Source organism: Bactrocera latifrons, unplaced genomic scaffold, assembly GCF_001853355.1.
Source record: "Bactrocera latifrons isolate USDA-ARS-PBARC rearing strain unplaced genomic scaffold, ASM185335v1 scaffold_121, whole genome shotgun sequence".
In the NCBI taxonomy this organism is placed as follows: domain Eukaryota; kingdom Metazoa; phylum Arthropoda; class Insecta; order Diptera; family Tephritidae; genus Bactrocera; species Bactrocera latifrons.
In genome coordinates this window covers 23,765-36,051 of record NW_017534642.1, presented here as the reverse complement: position 1 = coordinate 36,051, position 12,287 = coordinate 23,765, and the positions used below count along the sequence as shown (strand labels likewise).

Here is a 12,287-nt window from a genome sequence, read left to right as displayed (position 1 = left end):
TCTACATTTTGGCAGTCGGCACGCATTTGTGATTCTTCTCCCGAACTGCTCACGTGCTATTTTTGTGTCGTTTTTATGAACGCTCGTCGCCAACGCTGCTTGCCACACACAAAAAGTCAACCGAAAACCACTGCACCACAAACAGTATTGGTGTACCACTACCCTGCCTACCAAAGCTCGCGGGCTATCGTTTACACACACTCCTCTCTGCCGCTCGGAAATTTTGAACATTGCAGTTGTTGCGAAATATTTTATAAATAATAACAAATAAAAATAAAATAATATGAGAATCCATATTTCTGCCAAAACAATATAGAATTTCATATTTGTTGAGCCGATTTGTGGGAGTCGAGGTTGAACCTCAAAATTTTTATTATGAAACTGAAAACAGGGTTAGGTAAGATTACTTTAAGAGTTCGAAAGCTCAGAAAGCTTATCACGTTTAGACGGCTAATGGCAGTTACGGCTATGCTTTCTGGTTCGCTGAAAGTAACAATAGAGGGGAAAATGTGTGCCTGTGACCAGGTACCCAGATGAGTTTAATTATAAAATAGCTTGGTGCGATTTCCTCTTATTATTTTTAGAAAGTTTAATATTTTTGAGACCACACCACCAGAAAGTTGCTGGCTTGACTAAGGTTTGGTGCATCCAAAACACCACCTTTGGTGAGAGTTCTCACCTCAAGAAATAAGATATTTCACTTTATCAATGGATTAAAGACGAGAGCCTCCGAATAAGGGAAGAGGAAGGTCTGTGATATACAACATACTAGCTCTGGTATATAAAAGCATTACAATTTTACTTGGATCACAATATATACAATATATTAGCCCTAGTATATAAAACCACTACAATTTTACTTGGGATGACAGCTAAGCCCGTTGGTATCCTTCAATTAGTTGGCATATCCAAAGCAGTGGGCAAATAATCCAACATATTAACCTTTCGGGATGTCTTTGCATTACCCCGCTCCACTACTACCATTCTGTCGCAAAGAAGATTTTACATGAAGTCTTTCGAGTTTCGATTCCAAGGGCTTTAACCACAGGCTACGGTCGCACATAGAAGGCCTTTTGATGTCGAGAAAGGTGAGTGCAGCAATTTCCTTGTACATAAGGGCTTCGAGTTTGGGACGGCTTTTCTATGGGGTTTTTCATACCTTAGTGAAGTTGCTTATCAATCCATTGACAATAAGAAATATGATATTAAAATATCAAGGTTAAAGAGCCCGAAAGTGTCAAGTTAGTTACCCTTCACGTGAATATAATGTAAGGCCAAAAAGTTTCATTTCAAATTTCCATATTTGCTGCCTTGAGACAGCACCAAAGCGGAGCTTAATATTATATTTACTTAACTGCAACTAAATAAATATTTACATTCTTCGAATTCTACACGAACAAAGCACTAAGCTTTGTTTGCACATTTTTATCTTGAATATTTTTTACCAAAAATTTATCTGCGATTGAAGTCAGTACGCAAAATTTTAACATTTTTTTTTTTGGAGTTCGTTTTTTTTAATCAATATCTGCTTTGGTTTTTTAATAATTATTTGTATATATTTTTTACCTTTAATTGGATATTTTACACTTCTTAGAAATACGCTGTATACATTAAGCTGATTCAACCGGTTTGAGAGCTTATTGAGCGGCAATATAGCAATAAAAAGTAAAATCATCTTACTGCTTTTTAGGGGAAAAATTTTAATAGAGAAACAGACATTACGGGTACGAAAGCCATGTGCAGAAATGAGAAATTTTATATGAAAATGTGGAACACAATCAATAGAGTCAACAGTATTGACTGCGCTCTGGAAATGTCATGACATTAATCTTCATCATCAAACAGTTCAGAACCATTTAAAAAAAAGCTGGCTACAAAAAGAAGTTCAATGTTTGGGTAACCCATGAATTGTCTGTGAAAAATTTATTGAACTGAATTAACATCTGCGATTCTTTGCTGATATGAAATCGAACCACTTATGAAGCGAATGGTAAACGAAGACAAAAAGTGGATCAAATACGACAATAATGTGCGAAAAGATCAAGATCCAAGCGTGGTGCAGCATAACAAATGGTCGCAAAGCCTGGATTAACGCCTCGAAAGATTATGCTGAGTGGATTGAAAAGGAATCATCCACTATGAGCAGCTCTCGCCTGGTCGAACGATTGATTCTACATTTTACTGTCAACAACAGATGAGATTGGAGCAATCAATCGAAAAAAGCGGCCAGAACTGATCAACAGAAAGGGCTACGTCTTTCATCAGGACAACGTTAGACCACACACATCTTTGATGATTCGGCAAAAACTGGGAGAGCTTGGCTGGGAAGTTTTGATGCATCCACCATATAGCCCCGACCTTGCAACATCGGACTACCTTTTGTTTCGGTCAATGTAGAACTCACTTAATGGAGTAAAGTTGGCTTCAATTTAACCAGAAAAAAAAAAAATTACTTGTCACAGTTTTTCGCGGAGAAACCAGAAAAGTTTAACATAGACGGAATATTGTCCCTAGTCTATGGTTCATTACAAATATTAGGAATGCGAAAAGACTTCTTCGACTACCCAATATATACGAATTCCACACTCATTACTCTCAATTTGCCGTTAAGTATTGCCATATCTCAGCACTCTTCATTGGCACTCTTGCAATGAATCTTGTGATTCATGGCAAATTCATCGTGATTGTGTGCGCAGCGTCTAATTGCACTGCTTCCTGCCTGCTTCAGCTGCTGTTAGCTACTTCACACCGTTACGCGTTCTATTCGAAATCAGCGCATCGACAGCGCAGCGTCACATCCGCTCTGCGCAGGCACGCGTGCGCGATTTGTATTTTCCACATCGCGAATTGGCAATTTGCGTGCGGCAGATCAACTAGCGCTTTTTCTAAATAGCTGCCGTTATAGAGCCGCCTGGCAGGCAATCAGGTCAAGCAATTCGCTTGATTGAGTGAGTCACTTCGGCCGCTTCACGCCACCGTGCCACCGTGCCACAGTTTGCGCGTAACGTCAACAAATTGAGCTTAATTGCGCAAATAGTCAACAATAGCAATGACAAGCGTGGCACACAACAACAACAAAAACAGCAGTAATAGGTATGCAATGGCAAGCCGACCCTGACGACTGTTTGCGAATACAAGCTGCAGATGCTTTATTTATGATAACAACAACAATGCCTGGAAGTTGGTATAAATAAATTTTCTTGCTTCGAATGTCTTTTTAAGCGTTTTTGTATTTGTTGTAGTCAATGTGCCACTGACGGCACAATTACTCGCTTGCGAGTGCAAATCTGTTGACATTTTGTGTGCTGTAAGCCTATGCGCGATCTCGTGCGACGGTGCCACATTGTGTTGCATGCATTATACGGCAACGATAATGTACGCACGCGCCACAGCAGCTATGATACTGGTTGGTTGTTATTTTTCCTGCGGTTTTTATGGTTGCTGCTGGCGTTTGCACTAAAATGTTTTCGTATTTTCCTTTCTGCTTGATCTCTGTATGCTGAGGTGGTACCTTGTAGGCTCACCCGCGGGTTAAACAACTTCATAAGTAGCATATTAGGCAACGAAAACAACACATTATTGCTGCGCTATAAAAGCATTGCTGTTATAAAAAGGTTAAACACTTTTATATATGTGGTCCCTTGGTCGCTGAGTCCGTTTAAAGAACACTGCAAGAAGGTTAGGTTGGGGCGTAGCGTTGCTATCAAATCGATGGATCTAACTTGAGCAGATAACCGACCTTTGGGTTACCTGTAAGCTCCTAAAAGGTCGACGAATTGTTTTGTTAATATCAATGGCAGAAACTTCGCCAGACAAGCCTAAGATTTGTCTACCGTTATATTTCAAACTCAGTTTGCAGAAAAACTAGTACAAAAATGGATCTTCGAGCAATTTTGAATTTATTGAATAGATCCGGAGCGTTTTTCTTTTCGAAGTTTTATTGAAAATGATTTTTTCTTATTAAAAAAAGTAGTTTTTGGAATCGACACTAAGAACAATTTTACCATGAAAATCTTCTCTCCGCTCTTTTTTTCAGTAATTCATCTACATAGTATGTGTTCCCAGCATTTCTGCAGCTAAATCGTGTACTCACACTGCACAACAGTAACAACAACAGTGATCGATCGTTTTTAGAATATAATACCAAGGTGAGTACTTCAACCTACACTGAGACAAAAAGAACACCCAATTTTCTCAGGCTAAACAAGCTAATAGCCAAAAAAAAAAACATAGAATTGCAAAACAATTTCGAATGGACTGTGATTTCCTATGCAATTAATTGCATATCCGAAAGCTGCGACGGCCGCAGCGCGCTCTCAACTGATACTATCGCAGCCACACAATGCACGGAGAAGTAAATATATTAACAATGCCCAGCAACAACTCGCCAAGCGATCATTAAATAAGAAAATATTGATTACGAAACTGTAGATAACAATTAACAGCGCAGGCAACAACACTGCAAGAGCAGTCGCATGGAAAGAGGTATAAGTACACACATGTAAGCCGGCAATTACCGGCGCTCGTTGTGATTTTTATTTACCTTTAGCGCAAAAAATTAAAAAAAAAAACAAGAAAAATAATATGGCAGCACCACAGCATGTAGCGCAACATTTGTTGCTGCCATGTAGCTACATGACGCGGTTTGGTAAGCGCTAGTTGCCGCTGGCACAAAATTATCACGGCGGCGCATCACAGCAAACCAATAACAACAGCAAACGCGTGTTACCTCAGCTATTGCGGCGCTGTATCGATCGCCATGTCCGCGAGTGTGTGCGCTTGTACATTGAAGCGTTGCTGTCGCAGCGCCATAATGATGGCAATACGTAAATGCAATAATAACAATAAAAATCACATTGTTTGCGCTCACAAGTAAAAATCGCTCCACTGCGAAATTGGCATGTGCAACAGCTTAAATTAAATGTTGCATAGTGCGATAGCGCTTGGCGATTAAACGTATGCGCTGAGCGACCATTTGCAGTCGGCGCTCAGAAGTGTACACCAGCAGTGGTAGTTGTATGTAATGATGATGATTTTCAGGCAACATTTCCTGAAAATTTACAACTTTAACAAATACTGAGCCACAGCGGCGGCAAAAATTTCAATTATATGGCCTTGGACTTATCTACTTCTTGGCTACCACAAATGGGCAGCCCTTTGCAACACGGCAACTTGCAGCTGTGCTCACATTCACTGCATATTTATGCATGAAATTAACTCTTAAATCAATAGCCGAGATGTGGTTGGACTTGTGTCTACTGGGTCTACATTGCCCAAATGCTATATACTATGGATAGTTCGAGCATTTCTTCAGCTCACTACACTAGCCTGGCTTTACTGCTCTTTGTCCGGCATTAACTGTCTGTATTGTTAATCTTTAGCTTCTCGAAGCTTGACAAATTACGCTAATTAATTGAATTCCGTAAACCGGTTAACTGGTACCGTTATCAAGGTAGGCAAAGATGCTAGCAGGCTCATTAGATTGCAATTTTGCTGAATGCTTGCGAATTTTATTGAAAGATTGTTGTCGTAGAGCTAAAAGTTTATAACTGGGTAGAACTGGGCTTTATGGAAAGGCATCTATTTGATATGTATAGTTTGACTGAAACAGAAGTCCTAATATTTTTACACCCTTAACACTATATATTAAGTTTGCCACAAAGTTTGTGTTCTTTAATTCAACCTCACATGAAAAAGTCGTACGACGACATGATCATTTGAATTAACTGTACTGGCGGGGTCTTATCAAGATTATATGTGGATTCTAGTTGGGATAACAAAGAGCAGTTCTTGGTAAAAGTGTCGCCCTAAACTGAATATAGCATGATAGAAGTGAGTATTTTCAGTGAAGCACGACGCCAACTATTTATAAGCAGCTAGCTCGATTTAAGCAGAGATTTTCAAAGTGTGTTGTTCATAGAATACACTCCTCTGTCAAACTTAGGTTAGTTGAGTTGGTTCAATAGTCCATTCAGCCACTGCCGACAGTAAGTCCGAGTGTAGCGGTCTTCTCCTTTTTCTCGAAATTCGCTGCAGAAAGTGATTTATTTGCAGTCAAAACTACAGTTTTGTAGCGTCTTCTTTTGTCTCACACTCTCTTCAAGGCATTATAAATGCGTGAGGTGTCTAATTATGATTATTAAGATTACATATGTACACATGTAAGTTTTACACACGCATATCTGCACCAAAAAAAAAAAACTCGCAAAGCAATTCTGAGCTGTGAGAAATTAACTTGTGACTCTGCAAATCAACTCTTCGCGTTGCTAATTATGAAAATATTTGTGTTTTAAAACAAAACACACGCACCTCACAATCATATTTCGCAGTTTTTGTGGGTCCAGCAATGTTTTATTTCATTATTATTTGCCGCTCACTCTACCGCTTACCCCGAAATGATTTATTCGCGTACGCAAAAAGCTTAATTTCTTACAGTTTCTTGGTAATAGAAACTCAATTAGCCGAGTTCAAACTGTTGGTGGCAAAGTGTGAAGGGTTCGGGCGTCAGTTCAGTTGATATTTGGCTTTTTGCTGCGCTAAAACATATATTTTAGCATGCTCTTCAATTTTCTAGCTCGTAGAAACTAAAACAACGCGTTAGCTATAATTTGCTGTGGAAAATAACGCAGATTCTTTCCTTGGCTTGTGGATACTAATTAATTATATGTATATTAACCCAGACAGGTTCAAAGCGACAGACTAATGGTAGTGAAACAGCAGACAAAAAAACACATACTTAAAAGTATGCTAAACCGAATAAAAAAAAAAATAGTCTAAAACGAATATAAAAAATAAGTAAACAATTAAGAAAACTAAAGCATTTGAAAGCCTGACGTTAAACGTTAAAGTCCAACAACAATAAAAAATAGGCGGTTTATGGTGTTTTTTTCTTTAGAATCAGCCTAGTTATTACCACACAAGTGGAGATGCTGCGAATAATGATATACTTTACGCCAGTAATAACTACTCTTGCACAATAATAAGATGAATTATGAGAGAACTTCCTGCTTTTGAAAGTGCTTGCCTTTCATTGGCCTTTTCAGGCGAGGAAACAAAAAAAGTCCAGTGGTCACATCTGGGCTGTAGGGCGAAAGCGTTGGGATGCCGGCCTTGGTTAGGTAGCTGTTCACAAGAAAGGCGGTGTGAGCCGGGACGTTGTGGAGGTGCAGCTTCCAATCAGCTGCTACCCGATTGACCCTTTTCTGAGTCTCTTAAAAAATGCTGAGTAAGCCAGAAACACGTCGCGCGAAAATGTTTATCCTGATACTCCAGCAGCTCGGAGACAACTGACCAGGCGCTCGTTTGTTAGCTAGGAACGCTCTCTACCAAATCCAGTCGGTCCTATTATTTTCCGGACAAACTCTGTACAGTTACAACATGCCTTAGCTAACTATTTAAAACATTCATTTAGAATATTCTAAATGTGAAATAAATATTATGCACACACTAAAGTTTGTCTGAAATATTTCCTAGTGTCACTGCACATCTTCATTCATCGATTCGTCCATTCATAGCTTATGCGCAGTGCATTCAGCTATTTTTCAGTTATTTTTTAATTCATTTCCTTTAATTAACTCATACCGCAGTCTTCGTCCAGCGTTCTGCAGCATCTCTTCGCCTTGCCAGTCGCCCTTCTGTGCACTTCGCCAACTAGTTGCCCGAGCTCTCGAGCTTATAGCCGCTTGCATTCTCGCACGTTCCGCGCCAACTGTTGCGCGAAGGCCGTTTCATTGATGCTTGCTACGTGTGCAACACAGTACCCTTCCTCAGGCCGACTAGGGACTAGGTTCCATTTCATAGTGCAATTTCTTCACAATCATTAAGCAATTTCCGTTTGTGGCAATAGCATAGCATGCCTCAGTCAATGGTAACCTTTTGGCGCAATGTTGCCGACTTGAACTTTTAGCTAACATATTTTATGCGGCCGGTTCAACGCGGAAAGTTGTCCAAGTTTGACCTTGCCAAGTTTCCGCACCCTTTTATTTCTTATTTTATTAAACGACTATTCCCAGCCATAAAGTACTTCCTCTGCTGCTCCAGCTCATTGCTCAATTTGCGCTTTTTCTGTTTCAACAACTTTTGCTGCTGCTCCTCAGCGGGATGCCTCTCGATTGGCTACAGTTATGCTTCTAACACTTTTGTTAATTAACTGCCAACATGACGAAAGCGCCGTAGGCTACAAACTCGGCTGCGCGATGTTGCAAGTTCGGCTACAAAAAGACAGCAGGTGTTGACGTAATACCAGCAGAAAAGGAAATTACAACTTTCAGCGCAAATAAACTGTTGATAGAAGTTGGCAGAGCTAGCATTTTGTTGTAAGGTAGCTTGGCTTGCTTGAAATTCTCAACAGGTTTATGTTTGATAAAATATCTGAAAGGGTGTCAATAAAGGCTAAGCATTTGCTGAATTAATTTGATTACTTAATCGATCGTAAATTATCGCTTCGACTTGTATTCATGTGCGAATGTTATCAATAGCACAATATTACATTTTCAGTTGTCTGGTTACATGAAAACGCCATCACTTTGCTAATTCTACTCTTCTGAGCTTACTTTTTTGTAATATCAGAATATGACTTAGCTGTGCAAAACCAGATTTCTACTAAAATTCGGTTTCATTGAACTTTTGAAAGGCTTTGGACCATTCAACACTGATTTCTTTAAGCTTTGTTGATTGTACTATGTTGTTGTTGTTGTTATTGTCATCGATGTCTTCTGTTTACCTGCTGGTCCATTGAATCTTTAGTCATTTGATTACCTGTCATTATTTATCAAATGAGCCATTGGCCGTTTGCTATTTCGTCCGCTTGCTGCGCGTGTCAGTTTACAAGTTGTTCAACATCGATTTTTCAGATTATTTATGTGTTTTTTATTTATATTCTTCATCGTTGGATTTATCTCCACTATATTCCTGATATTTGCAGTTTGTTGTTGTGGCAGTTTATTAATTAATTTATTAAATAATACTCTTTCGCCGAAGACTCCACACTTGTAGAAGCTTCTGCTTGTAGTTCGTGGTCGTGTACACAGTTTAAACGCTTGATTTGCAAATTATTGCCTTTTTCAGAAACATCTTTGAAAATTGTAGACCAACAGAAACTTCTAGCCAAATGATTAGCATTTATATCGACACTTTTCACTTCACACACAAAAGATATATCCGATTATTCTCTACTCGTCGGTAGCACAGCTAAATGGGCTAGTTAAGGTCAGTGGTTACCAAAAGCTTAGCTTGCGATGTGAAAGCTGATATCCCGGACTAAGAAGGTAGCCATAAGTACTACTACTTGATAATATGTAGTGACCGTGTCACTAAAATAGAAGTAATTTGAAAGAAATAAAATGGAACTTTCACAGTTAAGTGAGAGCTTTACCCAGAGGTTTTATTTGTTAAGCATTTATTTATTGAGCTTTTATAGTCGGCTTTGAAATCGTGGGAATTTTTGAAAGCTTTTATGGCGTAGTGATCATATCCGTCAAAAATAAATCATTGCAAAGAAAGAAATATATGTAAGTGAGCTTTCACAGTTAAGTGAAAGCTTTATCTAGAGGTTTTATTTATTAACCATATTTTGAGTTACGTACGCTCTAATTTTCCTGTTTTAAACAGTTCTAGGAAGAGCTTTCGCTGAGTTTTTATAGTCAGCTTTGAAATTATAAATATTATTGAAAGCTTTTATTGTATATACATATCTAGCTATTTTATGCTTTCTTAATTTTATTTTTGAAACTTAAATCGGAACGACAATAACAAAAGCTCTCTAAAAAGCTTTTCTTAATACAGAAGCTTTATTTTGCACAATTTTTGCATTCCATACATTATTTATACGGTTAAAGTCTTTAATAATTTTTTTTTTTTAATATTTGGCCCCACACGCTCTGTTTCCCACCACGCAAATTGCCAAATCGTTGACTCAAAAGGCCACAACAACACACGGTGTCCATTTATCTTGCAACTCATTTGCACTTTACTGCCAAAATACTCATTTATTTGGCTTGGCATAAAACACAGAGAAAACTAAGCAAATAAATTAACATGAAATACGCCAAACACCTACAATCTTGCCACAATCGCCGACAGCGGCCAAATTAGTTGCTACACAGATCGAAGAATTGGAGAATAAAAAATAAATAGCAAATAAATTGTCGGTTTTCACCAATTGAAATCTGCCACCACTCACGCTTCGACAGCCTTCAATAAGCTATAAATGCAAAAATCGCATTGCCAACTATTTGCGACAACAAAACCAACGACAAGCAAGTGCAACGGCAACTGACGACGGCGATGTACCAAATATGCGGCGTCGCATGAGTCATCATCTAGCTAGTGAGCATTAGTAATGAAAATGGTCACAGCGAAGAGAACGACCCACAACTACGCCAGCAGCAGCACCAACAACAGCAAGAAAAGTTCAAGTGCTGAGGAGAGCAACGGCGTGCATGTGCCGCCCAACAAGGCCACAGGCGCTGGCAACTGGCCGAGCAGCGGCGGGTGCAAAGTGTGCAATTTATTCAATAAATAAAATAAGTTGTTGTTGTATCATGGTTGAACTAGCTGTTGTAACGGCGTTAACGTGTGTGCGTGGTGCGCTTTTGTGGCAGTAACTTGTTAGGTTTGCCACACACATGCAACGTAATTCTACGTAAATTGGTAGCAGCATTTTTGTGTTGCAGCAACAAATAGTAACGCGAACATGCAACAAGCAGAAATATACTGCGAAACATGCTGAAGAATGCAATAAAGGATGAAGCAGTGATCTGCGCGTGTGCAATTGAAGCGTGTTTGTAGCCATTGTGTGGCATAAACGGCGCACTTGTTGCTTCCACAAAGCTAAAACGAGCTACTTAAGCCCAAGACGCTCATGTGGGTGCGGGGAAGCAGCATTGTTGCCAAAGCCCATCTTAAACGGCAATGATCTTGAGTTCCTACAACAACAGCGTACATGTCGTGCTGCATGCAACACGGAAATCTGCACGGCTTTGGCGTAGGCTGTGAACGTTGAACCAACAACTTTGGTGACTTCTTCCGTTGTTGTTAGTATAGCTACGGGCGATCTCCTCTCTACAACGTTTCCACTCACTTTCGTAGACTGTGCCTGAATTTCGTCAGGCACAGCTTCATGCCACCACACACAACCCTAACGCAGCAAATGTCAATGCCACGTGGGGAGTGCAGCAGCCAGAGAAGCTAATCATCATCATGTTGTTGTTGTTGCGTTTTAGCGCCGTAAAAATATTTGTGCATCGCAAGCACAGCCGGCCGAAGGTGCAGCAAAGCGCATTGTGTGCGAATGCGCGCTCTGCCTTTTAGGCGCAACAATTTGTGTCTTCAACCGCATTTCTCTGTTATGTTGCACACACTAATTTATGTAGACTAGCTAACCAACAACTCAAAATGCGCTTCCCTACAACAACAAGTGTAAAAACGCAAAAACCGAAACTATGTACATTGTGTGGCATAAATGATGTGGCATGCATGTGGCATTCAGTTAATGCATTTGAAAGCTGCTGCTTAGTAAGTGGTTGTTTAGAAAATGCTACTTGAGCATTTTGCGCATGCGCAGTAAATGATTTAAAGTGAATTGAACTTCGTGCTCATCTCATTTGCGTTGTCAGTCAGTCTTCGTGGAAAGCTTTTGTTGCTAGTAAGCATATGCAAACTGTCAAAACGTTGTAAAGAAAAAATTTAAGAGAAAATACGTTAGGCGAAGCACAATGTCAACTTTAAAGAAGGGAAGTAAGATGTGCTGGTTATGGCTTTTTGACAGGCCGATGATTTAATAACGTATAGTCTAACGTGATCGCAGTTTTAGGCTTTCTGACAACTGCAGCGTCTTCCAAGCGGAAAATCTACTGTTCCGGAGCGTTCACTCCTCAGAGGGTTGTCTATCCATCTAGCCGGCTAGTAGGAGAGCGACATTAGCCTCGAGTTCGCTGATAAGCTTGCTAAGACAGCCGAATTCTGGATCTGAATAAAGCGGAATTTGAACGCGTAGGAGCTCCTTTGGCTTTCTATGGCTCACAATAACTCCAGGGTCACGGACCAAATTAGCAAACGCTGCTCGACTACCAGCAGCTGTGCAGTCGCAAGGCCCTTCTGGCTCAAGATAACTCAGGGAACTCTTCGCTCTCAGCAACCTCCACCTTTCAATGACTGTAAAAGTTCTGACTGGACACTATCTGAGCGGGATTCAAGCTCTAAGATGTAATATCCTACCGGATTCTAGCAACTTCAGCTGTTTGGAAGAAGATGATATATAGTCATCTCAACACTTCCTTCTCGAATGT

The 12,287-nt window shown here is 39.8% G+C and overlaps 1 protein-coding gene across 4 annotated transcripts in view; it reads left to right on the top strand.

Moving 5' to 3' along the window:
* Window positions 1-12,287, top strand: part of LOC108978398 (interference hedgehog) — a 79,954-nt gene that overhangs the window by 48,794 nt on the left and 18,873 nt on the right. For 3 of the 4 annotated variants that reach the window (XM_018948652.1, XM_018948654.1, XM_018948651.1), the window contains exon 4: window positions 4,037-4,148. The exons of the other annotated variant lie outside the window; for it this stretch is intronic. The gene's annotated coding sequence lies outside the window, so the exon portion shown is untranslated. The remainder of the gene's footprint in view (window positions 1-4,036; window positions 4,149-12,287) is intronic. 4 annotated transcript variants of the gene reach the window in all.